Genomic DNA, 19,218 nt, shown 5'->3' with positions numbered 1-19,218 from the left:
AGGAAGGGCACTGGGAGGGTGAGGAGGGCAGAGGAAAATGCTTTAAAAAAGCATCTGCAAGTTCCTACACACCCGCTGAAAACCCATACCAGGGATGGGGCTCGAACCCATGCGGACAACTGTCCATTGGATCTTAAGTCCAACGCCTTAACCACTCGGCCACCCTGGTGAGACCCTAGGCCCTGCCTTACTCAGCTCCCTTTTCATGCTGGCTGCTCCAGCGCAGGCTGTCCAGCAAGAGGTGATTGCAGAGTAAAAAGGCTTTTGCAGGAGGATAAAGGTAATTGCTTATGACAAACACACTGTGTGACACCTAACTTTTCCCCACTCGTACTTTATGGGCAATCTATACAGTGGAGTTAGCTTAGTCACAATAAGGAAGTGAGCAAGGCAGGCTCACAAGAGCATCTCCTCCCTGGTGGTCTAGTGGCTAGGATTCGGCACTTTCACCGCCGCGGCCCGGGTTCGATTCCCGGTCAGGGAAGATCCCTCTAAGACGTAGACGTGCGTAATTTGTCCACGCAGCTCAGCTTTTTTTAATCGAAGGTCCTTAAAAAGGCACCCCGACCTATAGACGAAAGCAGAGGAAAGGGGCTGGGTCCCCTGTGTCCCAGGTTGCTTTGCTCCCATTGCCCTCAGCCACCTTCATGCGCACGCAGTCCCCCACCCAGTCAGGTGCTCTATGTGGGCGTAAAGTGCAGTACCAGCTCATCAGAAAGGTAAATTGCTGGAAAACCCGGCTGCGATGTATACATCTACTTTGGAGCACTCTTCTCCCTTGCACTCTTGAATCGGTCATTCGCAATGTATTCTTCCAGCAAGCTGAATAACGAGGTAGGTGTGAGAAGGTGTACCAGCTGTCTTTGAGCTATCAGCGGCCACTAGGTGTCCCTCTTGTGATTTCCCGGGGATCCCGATTGTACAGGAATTCGTCGGTTCAGTAGCACGGGGGAGGGGATGGCCTGTGCTTGGAAGTGACAAACAGTCTGGTGGAATCATGAGTGTTTTTTCAAGTTCTGATTCATATTCGCTGTAGAATAAAATATGCTTTCAGCCCCCATGAGCTTTGTCACTAGGAGAGCAGTGTAGGAACTTTTGCTGTATGGCTGTGGGTTCCCTGGTGGTCTAGTGGTTAGGATTCGGCGCTCTCACCGCCGCGGCCCGGGTTCGATTCCCGGTCAGGGAACAGTCCTTCTTCTGCCCTTGAATGCTTTTCCTTCCCGCAGGTCAGGGCTTCTCAAAATGAATTTGCTTTTCTGACAAACAGTTTGCCTAGCATCCCGCAATCTGGCTCCTAATTTGATTTTCGCAAGGTTCCCTTTGAGTTGCTTTCCTCGGCGGGAGGAAAATCTCTTGTGCAAGGCTCTTGAGGAAGTGAGATTCTGTATTCCGAGGTGCGCTTCTTTTCGTAGGCTTCTGACCACATGGTGTGCGGCAGGAAGTCATCTTTGACAGGGCCGCAGGCTTTGTCTCCAAATGGCATCCCGGACCCACTGCAACCCACCTTTTTGCTGAAACGGAAGTCTGGTTCAGGGTAAGAAAAAGCTGAGCTGCACGTACCGAAAGCAGCAGAGCCCAGCGGCGGAGAGGGTGTGGCCAGGGCTGTCTGATTTGCATAGTGACCAGTGGCATCTTGGGAATGTACAGGCTTTGGAGCCTAACGGGTGCTGCAGGGGTCTGCCTGGCCGGAGAAATGCCTGTCTGGCGCTCCCCTCAGGACACACGTGTCTTCCGTTCGAGCATGGAGGGTGAGGGACATGGGTCACCCTCATATACAGGGGTGTGGGCATGGGCAGGATGGGGCGTGGGGGACCCGTCAGGGCATTGCCCGTTTGGAAGCCCGTTCGGAAGGCAAGAGGAGGCGGAGGCGGAGGCGGGAATCTCTGCTCAATTTTTTCCCGAGGCCTGGGGACAAGCCTTTGCACATTTGATCCAGCCGGGCCTGCATCAGCAGATCCTGCTCCGATGGCAAGGGAGAGCCTGCAGGTGTAAATCAAAGAAAGGGGAGAAATCCGCAAGAGGCGGGTTAACAAATTCCAGTGGCAGGCCCATGTTCCCCAGGAAGCAAGTACTTCCTCCTGCTCCCTTCAGTGGGAAAAGACATAGGAGGTGTATTTCTCTAAGCAGGGGCTCTGCGTAGGTGGCACTGCATTGCTTTGGCAAACATCCATGCTAAGTGCAGAGTAGCAGCAGACCCCACAGCTGAGACGTGAATTGGGACTGTTAAGGAAGGGCACTGGGAGGGTGAGGAGGGCAGAGGAAAATGCTTTACAAAAGCATCTGCAAGTTCCTACACACCCGCTGAAAACCCATACCAGGGATGGGGCTCGAACCCATGCGGACAACTGTCCATTGGATCTTAAGTCCAACGCCTTAACCACTCGGCCACCCTGGTGAGACCCTAGGTCCTGCCTTACTCAGCTCCCTTTTCATGCTGGCTGCTCCAGCGCAGGCTGTCCAGCAAGAGGTGATTGCAGAGTAAAAAGGCTTTTGCAGGAGGATAAAGGTAATTGCTTATGACAAACACACTGTGTGACACCTAACTTTTCCCCACTCGTACTTTATGGGCAATCTATACAGTGGAGTTAGCTTAGTCACAATAAGGAAGTGAGCAAGGCAGGCTCACAAGAGCATCTCCTCCCTGGTGGTCTAGTGGCTAGGATTCGGCACTTTCACCGCCGCGGCCCGGGTTCGATTCCCGGTCAGGGAAGATCCCTCTAAGACGTAGACGTGCGTAATTTGTCCACGCAGCTCAGCTTTTTTTAATCGAAGGTCCTTAAAAAGGCACCCCGACCTATAGACGAAAGCAGAGGAAAGGGGCTGGGTCCCCTGTGTCCCAGGTTGCTTTGCTCCCATTGCCCTCAGCCACCTTCATGCGCACGCAGTCCCCCACCCAGTCAGGTGCTCTATGTGGGCGTAAAGTGCAGTACCAGCTCATCAGAAAGGTAAATTGCTGGAAAACCCGGCTGCGATGTATACATCTACTTTGGAGCACTCTTCTCCCTTGCACTCTTGAATCGGTCATTCGCAATGTATTCTTCCAGCAAGCTGAATAACGAGGTAGGTGTGAGAAGGTGTACCAGCTGTCTTTGAGCTATCAGCGGCCACTAGGTGTCCCTCTTGTGATTTCCCGGGGATCCCGATTGTACAGGAATTCGTCGGTTCAGTAGCACGGGGGAGGGGATGGCCTGTGCTTGGAAGTGACAAACAGTCTGGTGGAATCATGAGTGTTTTTTCAAGTTCTGATTCATATTCGCTGTAGAATAAAATATGCTTTCAGCCCCCATGAGCTTTGTCACTAGGAGAGCAGTGTAGGAACTTTTGCTGTATGGCTCTGGGTTCCCTGGTGGTCTAGTGGTTAGGATTCTGCGCTCTCACCGCCGCGGCCCGGTTTCGATTCCCGGTCAGGGAACAGTCCTTCTTCTGCCCTTGAATGCTTTTCCTTCCCGCAGGTCAGGGCTTCTCAAAATGAATTTGCTTTTCTGACAAACAGTTTGCCTAGCATCCCGCAATCTGGCTCCTAATTTGATTTTCGCAAGGTTCCCTTTGAGTTGCTTTCCTCGGCGGGAGGAAAATCTCTTGTGCAAGGCTCTTGAGGAAGTGAGATTCTGTATTCCGAGGTGCGCTTCTTTTCGTAGGCTTCTGACCACATGGTGTGCGGCAGGAAGTCATCTTTGACAGGGCCGCAGGCTTTGTCTCCAAATGGCATCCCGGACCCACTGCAACCCACCTTTTTGCTGAAACGGAAGTCTGGTTCAGGGTAAGAAAAAGCTGAGCTGCACGTACCGAAAGCAGCAGAGCCCAGCGGCGGAGAGGGTGTGGCCAGGGCTGTCTGATTTGCATAGTGACCAGTGGCATCTTGGGAATGTACAGGCTTTGGAGCCTAACGGGTGCTGCAGGGGTCTGCCTGGCCGGAGAAATGCCTGTCTGGCGCTCCCCTCAGGACACACGTGTCTTCCGTTCGAGCATGGAGGGTGAGGGACATGGGTCACCCTCATATACAGGGGTGTGGGCATGGGCAGGATGGGGCGTGGGGGACCCGTCAGGGCATTGCCCGTTTGGAAGCCCGTTCGGAAGGCAAGAGGAGGCGGAGGCGGAGGCGGGAATCTCTGCTCAATTTTTTCCCGAGGCCTGGGGACAAGCCTTTGCACATTTGATCCAGCCGGGCCTGCATCAGCAGATCCTGCTCCGATGGCAAGGGAGAGCCTGCAGGTTTAAATCAAAGAAAGGGGAGAAATCCGCAAGAGGCGGGTTAACAAATTCCAGTGGCAGGCCCATGTTCCCCAGGAAGCAAGTACTTCCTCCTGCTCCCTTCAGTGGGAAAAGACATAGGAGGTGTATTTCTCTAAGCAGGGGCTCTGCGTAGGTGGCACTGCATTGCTTTGGGAAGCATCCATGCTAAGTGCAGAGTAGCAGCAGACCCCACAGCTGAGACGTGAATTGGGACTGTTAAGGAAGGGCACTGGGAGGGTGAGGAGGGCAGAGGAAAATGCTTTAAAAAAGCATCTGCAAGTTCCTACACACCCGCTGAAAACCCATACCAGGGATGGGGCTCGAACCCATGCGGACAACTGTCCATTGGATCTTAAGTCCAACGCCTTAACCACTCGGCCACCCTGGTGAGACCCTAGGCCCTGCCTTACTCAGCTCCCTTTTCATGCTGGCTGCTCCAGCGCAGGCTGTCCAGCAAGAGGTGATTGCAGAGTAAAAAGGCTTTTGCAGGAGGATAAAGGTAATTGCTTATGACAAACACACTGTGTGACACCTAACTTTTCCCCACTCGTACTTTATGGGCAATCTATACAGTGGAGTTAGCTTAGTCACAATAAGGAAGTGAGCAAGGCAGGCTCACAAGAGCATCTCCTCCCTGGTGGTCTAGTGGCTAGGATTCGGCGCTTTCACCGCCGCGGCCCGGGTTCGATTCCCGGTCAGGGAAGATCCCTCTAAGACGTAGACGTGCGTAATTTGTCCACGCAGCTCAGCTTTTTTTAATCGAAGGTCCTTAAAAAGGCACCCCGACCTATAGACGAAAGCAGAGGAAAGGGGCTGGGTCCCCTGTGTCCCAGGTTGCTTTGCTCCCATTGCCCTCAGCCACCTTCATGCGCACGCAGTCCCCCACCCAGTCAGGTGCTCTATGTGGGCGTAAAGTGCAGTACCAGCTCATCAGAAAGGTAAATTGCTGGAAAACCCGGCTGCGATGTATACATCTACTTTGGAGCACTCTTCTCCCTTGCACTCTTGAATCGGTCATTCGCAATGTATTCTTCCAGCAAGCTGAATAACGAGGTAGGTGTGAGAAGGTGTACCAGCTGTCTTTGAGCTATCAGCGGCCACTAGGTGTCCCTCTTGTGATTTCCCGGGGATCCCGATTGTACAGGAATTCGTCGGTTCAGTAGCACGGGGGAGGGGATGGCCTGTGCTTGGAAGTGACAAACAGTCTGGTGGAATCATGAGTGTTTTTTCAAGTTCTGATTCATATTCGCTGTAGAATAAAATATGCTTTCAGCCCCCATGAGCTTTGTCACTAGGAGAGCAGTGTAGGAACTTTTGCTGTATGGCTCTGGGTTCCCTGGTGGTCTAGTGGTTAGGATTCTGCGCTCTCACCGCCGCGGCCCGGGTTCGATTCCCGGTCAGGGAACAGTCCTTCTTCTGCCCTTGAATGCTTTTACTTCCCGCAGGTCAGGGCTTCTCAAAATGAATTTGCTTTTCTGACAAACAGTTTGCCTAGCATCCCGCAATCTGGCTCCTAATTTGATTTTCGCAAGGTTCCCTTTGAGTTGCTTTCCTCGGCGGGAGGAAAATCTCTTGTGCAAGGCTCTTGAGGAAGTGAGATTCTGTATTCCGAGGTGCGCTTCTTTTCGTAGGCTTCTGACCACATGGTGTGCGGCAGGAAGTCATCTTTGACAGGGCCGCAGGCTTTGTCTCCAAATGGCATCCCGGACCCACTGCAACCCACCTTTTTGCTGAAACGGAAGTCTGGTTCAGGGTAAGAAAAAGCTGAGCTGCACGTACCGAAAGCAGCAGAGCCCAGCGGCGGAGAGGGTGTGGCCAGGGCTGTCTGATTTGCATAGTGACCAGTGGCATCTTGGGAATGTACAGGCTTTGGAGCCTAACGGGTGCTGCAGGGGTCTGCCTGGCCGGAGAAATGCCTGTCTGGCGCTCCCCTCAGGACACACGTGTCTTCCGTTCGAGCATGGAGGGTGAGGGACATGGGTCACCCTCATATACAGGGGTGTGGGCATGGGCAGGATGGGGCGTGGGGGACCCGTCAGGGCATTGCCCGTTTGGAAGCCCGTTCGGAAGGCAAGAGGAGGCGGAGGCGGAGGCGGGAATCTCTGCTCAATTTTTTCCCGAGGCCTGGGGACAAGCCTTTGCACATTTGATCCAGCCGGGCCTGCATCAGCAGATCCTGCTCCGATGGCAAGGGAGAGCCTGCAGGTGTAAATCAAAGAAAGGGGAGAAATCCGCAAGAGGCGGGTTAACAAATTCCAGTGGCAGGCCCATGTTCCCCAGGAAGCAAGTACTTCCTCCTGCTCCCTTCAGTGGGAAAAGACATAGGAGGTGTATTTCTCTAAGCAGGGGCTCTGCGTAGGTGGCACTGCATTGCTTTGGCAAACATCCATGCTAAGTGCAGAGTAGCAGCAGACCCCACAGCTGAGACGTGAATTGGGACTGTTAAGGAAGGGCACTGGGAGGGTGAGGAGGGCAGAGGAAAATGCTTTACAAAAGCATCTGCAAGTTCCTACACACCCGCTGAAAACCCATACCAGGGATGGGGCTCGAACCCATGCGGACAACTGTCCATTGGATCTTAAGTCCAACGCCTTAACCACTCGGCCACCCTGGTGAGACCCTAGGTCCTGCCTTACTCAGCTCCCTTTTCATGCTGGCTGCTCCAGCGCAGGCTGTCCAGCAAGAGGTGATTGCAGAGTAAAAAGGCTTTTGCAGGAGGATAAAGGTAATTGCTTATGACAAACACACTGTGTGACACCTAACTTTTCCCCACTCGTACTTTATGGGCAATCTATACAGTGGAGTTAGCTTAGTCACAATAAGGAAGTGAGCAAGGCAGGCTCACAAGAGCATCTCCTCCCTGGTGGTCTAGTGGCTAGGATTCGGCGCTTTCACCGCCGCGGCCCGGGTTCGATTCCCGGTCAGGGAAGATCCCTCTAAGACGTAGACGTGCGTAATTTGTCCACGCAGCTCAGCTTTTTTTAATCGAAGGCCCTAAAAAGGCACCCCGACCTATAGACGAAAGCAGAGGAAAGGGGCTGGGTCCCCTGTGTCCCAGGTTGCTTTGCTCCCATTGCCCTCAGCCACCTTCATGCGCACGCAGTCCCCCACCCAGTCAGGTGCTCTATGTGGGCGTAAAGTGCAGTACCAGCTCATCAGAAAGGTAAATTGCTGGAAAACCCGGCTGCGATGTATACATCTACTTTGGAGCACTCTTCTCCCTTGCACTCTTGAATCGGTCATTCGCAATGTATTCTTCCAGCAAGCTGAATAACGAGGTAGGTGTGAGAAGGTGTACCAGCTGTCTTTGAGCTATCAGCGGCCACTAGGTGTCCCTCTTGTGATTTCCCGGGGATCCCGATTGTACAGGAATTCGTCGGTTCAGTAGCACGGGGGAGGGGATGGCCTGTGCTTGGAAGTGACAAACAGTCTGGTGGAATCATGAGTGTTTTTTCAAGTTCTGATTCATATTCGCTGTAGAATAAAATATGCTTTCAGCCCCCATGAGCTTTGTCACTAGGAGAGCAGTGTAGGAACTTTTGCTGTATGGCTGTGGGTTCCCTGGTGGTCTAGTGGTTAGGATTCGGCGCTCTCACCGCTGCGGCCTGGGTTCGATTCCCGGTCAGGGAACAGTCCTTCTTCTGCCCTTGAATGCTTTTCCTTCCCGCAGGTCAGGGCTTATCAAAATGAATTTGCTTTTCTGACAAACAGTTTGCCTAGCATCCCGCAATCTGGCTCCTAATTTGATTTTCGCAAGGTTCCCTTTGAGTTGCTTTCCTCGGCGGGAGGAAAATCTCTTGTGCAAGGCTCTTGAGGAAGTGAGATTCTGTATTCCGAGGTGCGCTTCTTTTCGTAGGCTTCTGACCACATGGTGTGCGGCAGGAAGTCATCTTTGACAGGGCCGCAGGCTTTGTCTCCAAATGGCATCCCGGACCCACTGCAACCCACCTTTTTGCTGAAACGGAAGTCTGGTTCAGGGTAAGAAAAAGCTGAGCTGCACGTACCGAAAGCAGCAGAGCCCAGCGGCGGAGAGGGTGTGGCCAGGGCTGTCTGATTTGCATAGTGACCAGTGGCATCTTGGGAATGTACAGGCTTTGGAGCCTAACGGGTGCTGCAGGGGTCTGCCTGGCCGGAGAAATGCCTGTCTGGCGCTCCCCTCAGGACACACGTGTCTTCCGTTCGAGCATGGAGGGTGAGGGACATGGGTCACCCTCATATACAGGGGTGTGGGCATGGGCAGGATGGGGCGTGGGGGACCCGTCAGGGCATTGCCCGTTTGGAAGCCCGTTTGGAAGCCCGTTCGGAAGGCAAGAGGAGGCGGAGGCGGAGGCGGGAATCTCTGCTCAATTTTTTCCCGAGGCCTGGGGACAAGCCTTTGCACATTTGATCCAGCCGGGCCTGCATCAGCAGATCCTGCTCCGATGGCAAGGGAGAGCCTGCAGGTGTAAATCAAAGAAAGGGGAGAAATCCGCAAGAGGCGGGTTAACAAATTCCAGTGGCAGGCCCATGTTCCCCAGGAAGCAAGTACTTCCTCCTGCTCCCTTCAGTGGGAAAAGACATAGGAGGTGTATTTCTCTAAGCAGGGGCTCTGCGTAGGTGGCACTGCATTGCTTTGGGAAGCATCCATGCTAAGTGCAGAGTAGCAGCAGACCCCACAGCTGAGACGTGAATTGGGACTGTTAAGGAAGGGCACTGGGAGGGTGAGGAGGGCAGAGGAAAATGCTTTAAAAAAGCATCTGCAAGTTCCTACACACCCGCTGAAAACCCATACCAGGGATGGGGCTCGAACCCATGCGGACAACTGTCCATTGGATCTTAAGTCCAACGCCTTAACCACTCGGCCACCCTGGTGAGACCCTAGGCCCTGCCTTACTCAGCTCCCTTTTCATGCTGGCTGCTCCAGCGCAGGCTGTCCAGCAAGAGGTGATTGCAGAGTAAAAAGGCTTTTGCAGGAGGATAAAGGTAATTGCTTATGACAAACACACTGTGTGACACCTAACTTTTCCTCACTCGTACTTTATGGGCAATCTATACAGTGGAGTTAGCTTAGTCACAATAAGGAAGTGAGCAAGGCAGGCTCACAAGAGCATCTCCTCCCTGGTGGTCTAGTGGCTAGGATTCGGCGCTTTCACCGCCGCGGCCCGGGTTCGATTCCCGGTCAGGGAAGATCCCTCTAAGACGTAGACGTGCGTAATTTGTCCACGCAGCTCAGCTTTTTTTAATCGAAGGTCCTTAAAAAGGCACCCCGACCTATAGACGAAAGCAGAGGAAAGGGGCTGGGTCCCCTGTGTCCCAGGTTGCTTTGCTCCCATTGCCCTCAGCCACCTTCATGCGCACGCAGTCCCCCACCCAGTCAGGTGCTCTATGTGGGCGTAAAGTGCAGTACCAGCTCATCAGAAAGGTAAATTGCTGGAAAACCCGGCTGCGATGTATACATCTACTTTGGAGCACTCTTCTCCCTTGCACTCTTGAATCGGTCATTCGCAATGTATTCTTCCAGCAAGCTGAATAACGAGGTAGGTGTGAGAAGGTGTACCAGCTGTCTTTGAGCTATCAGCGGCCACTAGGTGTCCCTCTTGTGATTTCCCGGGGATCCCGATTGTACAGGAATTCGTCGGTTCAGTAGCACGGGGGAGGGGATGGCCTGTGCTTGGAAGTGACAAACAGTCTGGTGGAATCATGACTGTTTTTTCAAGTTCTGATTCATATTCGCTGTAGAATAAAATATGCTTTCAGCCCCCATGAGCTTTGTCACTAGGAGAGCAGTGTAGGAACTTTTGCTGTATGGCTCTGGGTTCCCTGGTGGTCTAGTGGTTAGGATTCGGCGCTCTCACCGCCGCGGCCCGGGTTCGATTCCCGGTCAGGGAACAGTCCTTCTTCTGCCCTTGAATGCTTTTCCTTCCCGCAGGTCAGGGCTTCTCAAAATGAATTTGCTTTTCTGACAAACAGTTTGCCTAGCATCCCGCAATCTGGCTCCTAATTTGATTTTCGCAAGGTTCCCTTTGAGTTGCTTTCCTCGGCGGGAGGAAAATCTCTTGTGCAAGGCTCTTGAGGAAGTGAGATTCTGTATTCCGAGGTGCGCTTCTTTTCGTAGGCTTCTGACCACATGGTGTGCGGCAGGAAGTCATCTTTGACAGGGCCGCAGGCTTTGTCTCCAAATGGCATCCCGGACCCACTGCAACCCACCTTTTTGCTGAAACGGAAGTCTGGTTCAGGGTAAGAAAAAGCTGAGCTGCACGTACCGAAAGCAGCAGAGCCCAGCGGCGGAGAGGGTGTGGCCAGGGCTGTCTGATTTGCATAGTGACCAGTGGCATCTTGGGAATGTACAGGCTTTGGAGCCTAACGGGTGCTGCAGGGGTCTGCCTGGCCGGAGAAATGCCTGTCTGGCGCTCCCCTCAGGACACACGTGTCTTCCGTTCGAGCATGGATGGTGAGGGACATGGGTCACCCTCATATACAGGGGTGTGGGCATGGGCAGGATGGGGCGTGGGGGACCCGTCAGGGCATTGCCCGTTTGGAAGCCCGTTCGGAAGGCAAGAGGAGGCGGAGGCGGAGGCGGGAATCTCTGCTCAATTTTTTCCCGAGGCCTGGGGACAAGCCTTTGCACATTTGATCCAGCCGGGCCTGCATCAGCAGATCCTGCTCCGATGGCAAGGGAGAGCCTGCAGGTGTAAATCAAAGAAAGGGGAGAAATCCGCAAGAGGCGGGTTAACAAATTCCAGTGGCAGGCCCATGTTCCCCAGGAAGCAAGTACTTCCTCCTGCTCCCTTCAGTGGGAAAAGACATAGGAGGTGTATTTCTCTAAGCAGGGGCTCTGCGTAGGTGGCACTGCATTGCTTTGGCAAACATCCATGCTAAGTGCAGAGTAGCAGCAGACCCCACAGCTGAGACGTGAATTGGGACTGTTAAGGAAGGGCACTGGGAGGGTGAGGAGGGCAGAGGAAAATGCTTTACAAAAGCATCTGCAAGTTCCTACACACCCGCTGAAAACCCATACCAGGGATGGGGCTCGAACCCATGCGGACAACTGTCCATTGGATCTTAAGTCCAACGCCTTAACCACTCGGCCACCCTGGTGAGACCCTAGGTCCTGCCTTACTCAGCTCCCTTTTCATGCTGGCTGCTCCAGCGCAGGCTGTCCAGCAAGAGGTGATTGCAGAGTAAAAAGGCTTTTGCAGGAGGATAAAGGTAATTGCTTATGACAAACACACTGTGTGACACCTAACTTTTCCCCACTCGTACTTTATGGGCAATCTATACAGTGGAGTTAGCTTAGTCACAATAAGGAAGTGAGCAAGGCAGGCTCACAAGAGCATCTCCTCCCTGGTGGTCTAGTGGCTAGGATTCGGCGCTTTCACCGCCGCGGCCCGGGTTCGATTCCCGGTCAGGGAAGATCCCTCTAAGACGTAGACGTGCGTAATTTGTCCACGCAGCTCAGCTTTTTTTAATCGAAGGTCCTTAAAAAGGCACCCCGACCTATAGACGAAAGCAGAGGAAAGGGGCTGGGTCCCCTGTGTCCCAGGTTGCTTTGCTCCCATTGCCCTCAGCCACCTTCATGCGCACGCAGTCCCCCACCCAGTCAGGTGCTCTATGTGGGCGTAAAGTGCAGTACCAGCTCATCAGAAAGGTAAATTGCTGGAAAACCCGGCTGCGATGTATACATCTACTTTGGAGCACTCTTCTCCCTTGCACTCTTGAATCGGTCATTCGCAATGTATTCTTCCAGCAAGCTGAATAACGAGGTAGGTGTGAGAAGGTGTACCAGCTGTCTTTGAGCTATCAGCGGCCACTAGGTGTCCCTCTTGTGATTTCCCGGGGATCCCGATTGTACAGGAATTCGTCGGTTCAGTAGCACGGGGGAGGGGATGGCCTGTGCTTGGAAGTGACAAACAGTCTGGTGGAATCATGAGTGTTTTTTCAAGTTCTGATTCATATTCGCTGTAGAATAAAATATGCTTTCAGCCCCCATGAGCTTTGTCACTAGGAGAGCAGTGTAGGAACTTTTGCTGTATGGCTCTGGGTTCCCTGGTGGTCTAGTGGTTAGGATTCTGCGCTCTCACCGCCGCGGCCCGGGTTCGATTCCCGGTCAGGGAACAGTCCTTCTTCTGCCCTTGAATGCTTTTCCTTCCCGCAGGTCAGGGCTTCTCAAAATGAATTTGCTTTTCTGACAAACAGTTTGCCTAGCATCCCGCAATCTGGCTCCTAATTTGATTTTCGCAAGGTTCCCTTTGAGTTGCTTTCCTCGGCGGGAGGAAAATCTCTTGTGCAAGGCTCTTGAGGAAGTGAGATTCTGTATTCCGAGGTGCGCTTCTTTTCGTAGGCTTCTGACCACATGGTGTGCGGCAGGAAGTCATCTTTGACAGGGCCGCAGGCTTTGTCTCCAAATGGCATCCCGGACCCACTGCAACCCACCTTTTTGCTGAAACGGAAGTCTGGTTCAGGGTAAGAAAAAGCTGAGCTGCACGTACCGAAAGCAGCAGAGCCCAGCGGCGGAGAGGGTGTGGCCAGGGCTGTCTGATTTGCATAGTGACCAGTGGCATCTTGGGAATGTACAGGCTTTGGAGCCTAACGGGTGCTGCAGGGGTCTGCCTGGCCGGAGAAATGCCTGTCTGGCGCTCCCCTCAGGACACACGTGTCTTCCGTTCGAGCATGGAGGGTGAGGGACATGGGTCACCCTCATATACAGGGGTGTGGGCATGGGCAGGATGGGGCGTGGGGGACCCGTCAGGGCATTGCCCGTTTGGAAGCCCGTTCGGAAGGCAAGAGGAGGCGGAGGCGGAGGCGGGAATCTCTGCTCAATTTTTTCCCGAGGCCTGGGGACAAGCCTTTGCACATTTGATCCAGCCGGGCCTGCATCAGCAGATCCTGCTCCGATGGCAAGGGAGAGCCTGCAGGTTTAAATCAAAGAAAGGGGAGAAATCCGCAAGAGGCGGGTTAACAAATTCCAGTGGCAGGCCCATGTTCCCCAGGAAGCAAGTACTTCCTCCTGCTCCCTTCAGTGGGAAAAGACATAGGAGGTGTATTTCTCTAAGCAGGGGCTCTGCGTAGGTGGCACTGCATTGCTTTGGGAAGCATCCATGCTAAGTGCAGAGTAGCAGCAGACCCCACAGCTGAGAAGTGAATTGGGACTGTTAAGGAAGGGCACTGGGAGGGTGAGGAGGGCAGAGGAAAATGCTTTAAAAAAGCATCTGCAAGTTCCTACACACCCGCTGAAAACCCATACCAGGGATGGGGCTCGAACCCATGCGGACAACTGTCCATTGGATCTTAAGTCCAACGCCTTAACCACTCGGCCACCCTGGTGAGACCCTAGGCCCTGCCTTACTCAGCTCCCTTTTCATGCTGGCTGCTCCAGCGCAGGCTGTCCAGCAAGAGGTGATTGCAGAGTAAAAAGGCTTTTGCAGGAGGATAAAGGTAATTGCTTATGACAAACACACTGTGTGACACCTAACTTTTCCCCACTCGTACTTTATGGGCAATCTATACAGTGGAGTTAGCTTAGTCACAATAAGGAAGTGAGCAAGGCAGGCTCACAAGAGCATCTCCTCCCTGGTGGTCTAGTGGCTAGGATTCGGCGCTTTCACCGCCGCGGCCCGGGTTCGATTCCCGGTCAGGGAAGATCCCTCTAAGACGTAGACGTGCGTAATTTGTCCACGCAGCTCAGCTTTTTTTAATCGAAGGTCCTTAAAAAGGCACCCCGACCTATAGACGAAAGCAGAGGAAAGGGGCTGGGTCCCCTGTGTCCCAGGTTGCTTTGCTCCCATTGCCCTCAGCCACCTTCATGCGCACGCAGTCCCCCACCCAGTCAGGTGCTCTATGTGGGCGTAAAGTGCAGTACCAGCTCATCAGAAAGGTAAATTGCTGGAAAACCCGGCTGCGATGTATACATCTACTTTGGAGCACTCTTCTCCCTTGCACTCTTGAATCGGTCATTCGCAATGTATTCTTCCAGCAAGCTGAATAACGAGGTAGGTGTGAGAAGGTGTACCAGCTGTCTTTGAGCTATCAGCGGCCACTAGGTGTCCCTCTTGTGATTTCCCGGGGATCCCGATTGTACAGGAATTCGTCGGTTCAGTAGCACGGGGGAGGGGATGGCCTGTGCTTGGAAGTGACAAACAGTCTGGTGGAATCATGAGTGTTTTTTCAAGTTCTGATTCATATTCGCTGTAGAATAAAATATGCTTTCAGCCCCCATGAGCTTTGTCACTAGGAGAGCAGTGTAGGAACTTTTGCTGTATGGCTCTGGGTTCCCTGGTGGTCTAGTGGTTAGGATTCTGCGCTCTCACCGCCGCGGCCCGGGTTCGATTCCCGGTCAGGGAACAGTCCTTCTTCTGCCCTTGAATGCTTTTACTTCCCGCAGGTCAGGGCTTCTCAAAATGAATTTGCTTTTCTGACAAACAGTTTGCCTAGCATCCCGCAATCTGGCTCCTAATTTGATTTTCGCAAGGTTCCCTTTGAGTTGCTTTCCTCGGCGGGAGGAAAATCTCTTGTGCAAGGCTCTTGAGGAAGTGAGATTCTGTATTCCGAGGTGCGCTTCTTTTCGTAGGCTTCTGACCACATGGTGTGCGGCAGGAAGTCATCTTTGACAGGGCCGCAGGCTTTGTCTCCAAATGGCATCCCGGACCCACTGCAACCCACCTTTTTGCTGAAACGGAAGTCTGGTTCAGGGTAAGAAAAAGCTGAGCTGCACGTACCGAAAGCAGCAGAGCCCAGCGGCGGAGAGGGTGTGGCCAGGGCTGTCTGATTTGCATAGTGACCAGTGGCATCTTGGGAATGTACAGGCTTTGGAGCCTAACGGGTGCTGCAGGGGTCTGCCTGGCCGGAGAAATGCCTGTCTGGCGCTCCCCTCAGGACACACGTGTCTTCCGTTCGAGCATGGAGGGTGAGGGACATGGGTCACCCTCATATACAGGGGTGTGGGCATGGGCAGGATGGGGCGTGGGGGACCCGTCAGGGCATTGCCCGTTTGGAAGCCCGTTCGGAAGGCAAGAGGAGGCGGAGGCGGAGGCGGGAATCTCTGCTCAATTTTTTCCCGAGGCCTGGGGACAAGCCTTTGCACATTTGATCCAGCCGGGCCTGCATCAGCAGATCCTGCTCCGATGGCAAGGGAGAGCCTGCAGGTGTAAATCAAAGAAAGGGGAGAAATCCGCAAGAGGCGGGTTAACAAATTCCAGTGGCAGGCCCATGTTCCCCAGGAAGCAAGTACTTCCTCCTGCTCCCTTCAGTGGGAAAAGACATAGGAGGTGTATTTCTCTAAGCAGGGGCTCTGCGTAGGTGGCACTGCATTGCTTTGGCAAACATCCATGCTAAGTGCAGAGTAGCAGCAGACCCCACAGCTGAGACGTGAATTGGGACTGTTAAGGAAGGGCACTGGGAGGGTGAGGAGGGCAGAGGAAAATGCTTTACAAAAGCATCTGCAAGTTCCTACACACCCGCTGAAAACCCATACCAGGGATGGGGCTCGAACCCATGCGGACAACTGTCCATTGGATCTTAAGTCCAACGCCTTAACCACTCGGCCACCCTGGTGAGACCCTAGGTCCTGCCTTACTCAGCTCCCTTTTCATGCTGGCTGCTCCAGCGCAGGCTGTCCAGCAAGAGGTGATTGCAGAGTAAAAAGGCTTTTGCAGGAGGATAAAGGTAATTGCTTATGACAAACACACTGTGTGACACCTAACTTTTCCCCACTCGTACTTTATGGGCAATCTATACAGTGGAGTTAGCTTAGTCACAATAAGGAAGTGAGCAAGGCAGGCTCACAAGAGCATCTCCTCCCTGGTGGTCTAGTGGCTAGGATTCGGCGCTTTCACCGCCGCGGCCCGGGTTCGATTCCCGGTCAGGGAAGATCCCTCTAAGACGTAGACGTGCGTAATTTGTCCACGCAGCTCAGCTTTTTTTAATCGAAGGCCCTAAAAAGGCACCCCGACCTATAGACGAAAGCAGAGGAAAGGGGCTGGGTCCCCTGTGTCCCAGGTTGCTTTGCTCCCATTGCCCTCAGCCACCTTCATGCGCACGCAGTCCCCCACCCAGTCAGGTGCTCTATGTGGGCGTAAAGTGCAGTACCAGCTCATCAGAAAGGTAAATTGCTGGAAAACCCGGCTGCGATGTATACATCTACTTTGGAGCACTCTTCTCCCTTGCACTCTTGAATCGGTCATTCGCAATGTATTCTTCCAGCAAGCTGAATAACGAGGTAGGTGTGAGAAGGTGTACCAGCTGTCTTTGAGCTATCAGCGGCCACTAGGTGTCCCTCTTGTGATTTCCCGGGGATCCCGATTGTACAGGAATTCGTCGGTTCAGTAGCACGGGGGAGGGGATGGCCTGTGCTTGGAAGTGACAAACAGTCTGGTGGAATCATGAGTGTTTTTTCAAGTTCTGATTCATATTCGCTGTAGAATAAAATATGCTTTCAGCCCCCATGAGCTTTGTCACTAGGAGAGCAGTGTAGGAACTTTTGCTGTATGACTGTGGGTTCCCTGGTGGTCTAGTGGTTAGGATTCGGCGCTCTCACCGCTGCGGCCTGGGTTCGATTCCCGGTCAGGGAACAGTCCTTCTTCTGCCCTTGAATGCTTTTCCTTCCCGCAGGTCAGGGCTTCTCAAAATGAATTTGCTTTTCTGACAAACAGTTTGCCTAGCATCCCGCAATCTGGCTCCTAATTTGATTTTCGCAAGGTTCCCTTTGAGTTGCTTTCCTCGGCGGGAGGAAAATCTCTTGTGCAAGGCTCTTGAGGAAGTGAGATTCTGTATTCCGAGGTGCGCTTCTTTTCGTAGGCTTCTGACCACATGGTGTGCGGCAGGAAGTCATCTTTGACAGGGCCGCAGGCTTTGTCTCCAAATGGCATCCCGGACCCACTGCAACCCACCTTTTTGCTGAAACGGAAGTCTGGTTCAGGGTAAGAAAAAGCTGAGCTGCACGTACCGAAAGCAGCAGAGCCCAGCGGCGGAGAGGGTGTGGCCAGGGCTGTCTGATTTGCATAGTGACCAGTGGCATCTTGGGAATGTACAGGCTTTGGAGCCTAACGGGTGCTGCAGGGGTCTGCCTGGCCGGAGAAATGCCTGTCTGGCGCTCCCCTCAGGACACACGTGTCTTCCGTTCGAGCATGGAGGGTGAGGGACATGGGTCACCCTCATATACAGGGGTGTGGGCATGGGCAGGATGGGGCGTGGGGGACCCGTCAGGGCATTGCCCGTTTGGAAGCCCGTTTGGAAGCCCGTTCGGAAGGCAAGAGGAGGCGGAGGCGGAGGCGGGAATCTCTGCTCAATTTTTTCCCGAGGCCTGGGGACAAGCCTTTGCACATTTGATCCAGCCGGGCCTGCATCAGCAGATCCTGCTCCGATGGCAAGGGAGAGCCTGCAGGTGTAAATCAAAGAAAGGGGAGAAATCCGCAAGAGGCGGGTTAACAAATTCCAGTGGCAGGCCCATGTTCCCCAGGAAGCAAGTACTTCCTCCTGCTCCCTTCAGTGGGAAAAGACATAGGAGGTGTATTTCTCTAAGCAGGGGCTCTGCGTAGGTGGCACTGCATTGCTTTGGGAAGCATCCATGCTAAGTGCAGAGTAGCAGCAGACCCCACAGCTGAGACGTGAATTGGGACTGTTAAGGAAGGGCACTGGGAGGGTGAGGAGGGCAGAGGAAAATGCTTTAAAAAAGCATCTGCAAGTTCCTACACACCCGCTGAAAACCCATACCAGGGATGGGGCTCGAACCCATGCGGACAACTGTCCATTGGATCTTAAGTCCAACGCCTTAACCACTCGGCCACCCTGGTGAGACCCTAGGCCCTGCCTTACTCAGCTCCCTTTTCATGCTGGCTGCTCCAGCGCAGGCTGTCCAGCAAGAGGTGATTGCAGAGTAAAAAGGCTTTTGCAGGAGGATAAAGGTAATTGCTTATGACAAACACACTGTGTGACACCTAACTTTTCCTCACTCGTACTTTATGGGCAATCTATACAGTGGAGTTAGCTTAGTCACAATAAGGAAGTGAGCAAGGCAGGCTCACAAGAGCATCTCCTCCCTGGTGGTCTAGTGGCTAGGATTCGGCGCTTTCACCGCCGCGGCCCGGGTTCGATTCCCGGTCAGGGAAGATCCCTCTAAGACGTAGACGTGCGTAATTTGTCCACGCAGCTCAGCTTTTTTTAATCGAAGGTCCTTAAAAAGGCACCCCGACCTATAGACGAAAGCAGAGGAAAGGGGCTGGGTCCCCTGTGTCCCAGGTTGCTTTGCTCCCATTGCCCTCAGCCACCTTCATGCGCACGCAGTCCCCCACCCAGTCAGGTGCTCTATGTGGGCGTAAAGTGCAGTACCAGCTCATCAGAAAGGTAAATTGCTGGAAAACCCGGCTGCGATGTATACATCTACTTTGGAGCACTCTTCTCCCTTGCACTCTTGAATCGGTCATTCGCAATGTATTCTTCCAGCAAGCTGAATAACGAGGTAGGTGTGAGAAGGTGTACCAGCTGTCTTTGAGCTATCAGCGGCCACTAGGTGTCCCTCTTGTGATTTCCCGGGGATCCCGATTGTACAGGAATTCGTCGGTTCAGTAGCACGGGGGAGGGGATGGCCTGTGCTTGGAAGTGACAAACAGTCTGGTGGAATCATGAGTGTTTTTTCAAGTTCTGATTCATATTCGCTGTAGAATAAAATATGCTTTCAGCCCCCATGAGCTTTGTCACTAGGAGAGCAGTGTAGGAACTTTTGCTGTATGGCTCTGGGTTCCCTGGTGGTCTAGTGGTTAGGATTCGGCGCTCTCACCGCCGCGGCCCGGGTTCGATTCCCGGTCAGGGAACAGTCCTTCTTCTGCCCTTGAATGCTTTTCCTTCCCGCAGGTCAGGGCTTCTCAAAATGAATTTGCTTTTCTGACAAACAGTTTGCCTAGCATCCCGCAATCTGGCTCCTAATTTGATTTTCGCAAGGTTCCCTTTGAGTTGCTTTCCTCGGCGGGAGGAAAATCTCTTGTGCAAGGCTCTTGAGGAAGTGAGATTCTGTAT

General features: G+C 53.3%; 19 non-coding genes across 19 annotated transcripts; 10 read left to right on the top strand and 9 right to left on the bottom strand.

The window, feature by feature from the left end:
• Positions 1–86: 86 nt before the first annotated feature.
• On the bottom strand, positions 87–169 carry TRNAL-UAA (transfer RNA leucine (anticodon UAA)). Its single transcript has one exon. It is a non-coding gene; the product is annotated as a tRNA-Leu (tRNA).
• Positions 170–1,114: 945 nt separating this feature from the next.
• Positions 1,115–1,186, top strand: TRNAE-CUC (transfer RNA glutamic acid (anticodon CUC)). The gene has a single exon. It is a non-coding gene; the product is annotated as a tRNA-Glu (tRNA).
• Positions 1,187–2,312: 1,126 nt separating this feature from the next.
• TRNAL-UAA (transfer RNA leucine (anticodon UAA)) lies at positions 2,313–2,395 on the bottom strand. The gene has a single exon. It is a non-coding gene; the product is annotated as a tRNA-Leu (tRNA).
• A 2,143-nt stretch (positions 2,396–4,538) lies between these two features.
• On the bottom strand, positions 4,539–4,621 carry TRNAL-UAA (transfer RNA leucine (anticodon UAA)). The gene has a single exon. It is a non-coding gene; the product is annotated as a tRNA-Leu (tRNA).
• A 243-nt stretch (positions 4,622–4,864) lies between these two features.
• On the top strand, positions 4,865–4,936 carry TRNAE-UUC (transfer RNA glutamic acid (anticodon UUC)). The gene has a single exon. It is a non-coding gene; the product is annotated as a tRNA-Glu (tRNA).
• Positions 4,937–6,764: 1,828 nt separating this feature from the next.
• On the bottom strand, positions 6,765–6,847 carry TRNAL-UAA (transfer RNA leucine (anticodon UAA)). The gene has a single exon. It is a non-coding gene; the product is annotated as a tRNA-Leu (tRNA).
• Positions 6,848–7,090: 243 nt separating this feature from the next.
• TRNAE-UUC (transfer RNA glutamic acid (anticodon UUC)) lies at positions 7,091–7,162 on the top strand. Its single transcript has one exon. It is a non-coding gene; the product is annotated as a tRNA-Glu (tRNA).
• A 1,839-nt stretch (positions 7,163–9,001) lies between these two features.
• On the bottom strand, positions 9,002–9,084 carry TRNAL-UAA (transfer RNA leucine (anticodon UAA)). The gene has a single exon. It is a non-coding gene; the product is annotated as a tRNA-Leu (tRNA).
• A 243-nt stretch (positions 9,085–9,327) lies between these two features.
• TRNAE-UUC (transfer RNA glutamic acid (anticodon UUC)) lies at positions 9,328–9,399 on the top strand. The gene has a single exon. It is a non-coding gene; the product is annotated as a tRNA-Glu (tRNA).
• A 630-nt stretch (positions 9,400–10,029) lies between these two features.
• Positions 10,030–10,101, top strand: TRNAE-CUC (transfer RNA glutamic acid (anticodon CUC)). Its single transcript has one exon. It is a non-coding gene; the product is annotated as a tRNA-Glu (tRNA).
• Positions 10,102–11,227: 1,126 nt separating this feature from the next.
• On the bottom strand, positions 11,228–11,310 carry TRNAL-UAA (transfer RNA leucine (anticodon UAA)). The gene has a single exon. It is a non-coding gene; the product is annotated as a tRNA-Leu (tRNA).
• Positions 11,311–11,553: 243 nt separating this feature from the next.
• TRNAE-UUC (transfer RNA glutamic acid (anticodon UUC)) lies at positions 11,554–11,625 on the top strand. The gene has a single exon. It is a non-coding gene; the product is annotated as a tRNA-Glu (tRNA).
• A 1,828-nt stretch (positions 11,626–13,453) lies between these two features.
• TRNAL-UAA (transfer RNA leucine (anticodon UAA)) lies at positions 13,454–13,536 on the bottom strand. The gene has a single exon. It is a non-coding gene; the product is annotated as a tRNA-Leu (tRNA).
• Positions 13,537–13,779: 243 nt separating this feature from the next.
• On the top strand, positions 13,780–13,851 carry TRNAE-UUC (transfer RNA glutamic acid (anticodon UUC)). Its single transcript has one exon. It is a non-coding gene; the product is annotated as a tRNA-Glu (tRNA).
• A 1,828-nt stretch (positions 13,852–15,679) lies between these two features.
• Positions 15,680–15,762, bottom strand: TRNAL-UAA (transfer RNA leucine (anticodon UAA)). The gene has a single exon. It is a non-coding gene; the product is annotated as a tRNA-Leu (tRNA).
• A 243-nt stretch (positions 15,763–16,005) lies between these two features.
• Positions 16,006–16,077, top strand: TRNAE-UUC (transfer RNA glutamic acid (anticodon UUC)). The gene has a single exon. It is a non-coding gene; the product is annotated as a tRNA-Glu (tRNA).
• Positions 16,078–17,916: 1,839 nt separating this feature from the next.
• Positions 17,917–17,999, bottom strand: TRNAL-UAA (transfer RNA leucine (anticodon UAA)). The gene has a single exon. It is a non-coding gene; the product is annotated as a tRNA-Leu (tRNA).
• Positions 18,000–18,242: 243 nt separating this feature from the next.
• Positions 18,243–18,314, top strand: TRNAE-UUC (transfer RNA glutamic acid (anticodon UUC)). The gene has a single exon. It is a non-coding gene; the product is annotated as a tRNA-Glu (tRNA).
• Positions 18,315–18,944: 630 nt separating this feature from the next.
• Positions 18,945–19,016, top strand: TRNAE-CUC (transfer RNA glutamic acid (anticodon CUC)). The gene has a single exon. It is a non-coding gene; the product is annotated as a tRNA-Glu (tRNA).
• The last annotated feature ends 202 nt before the right edge of the window (positions 19,017–19,218 follow it).

Source organism: Triturus cristatus, chromosome 5_2, assembly GCF_964204655.1.
Source record: "Triturus cristatus chromosome 5_2, aTriCri1.1, whole genome shotgun sequence".
NCBI lineage: Eukaryota > Metazoa > Chordata > Amphibia > Caudata > Salamandridae > Triturus > Triturus cristatus.
This window is presented reverse-complemented; position numbering and strand designations above follow the sequence as displayed.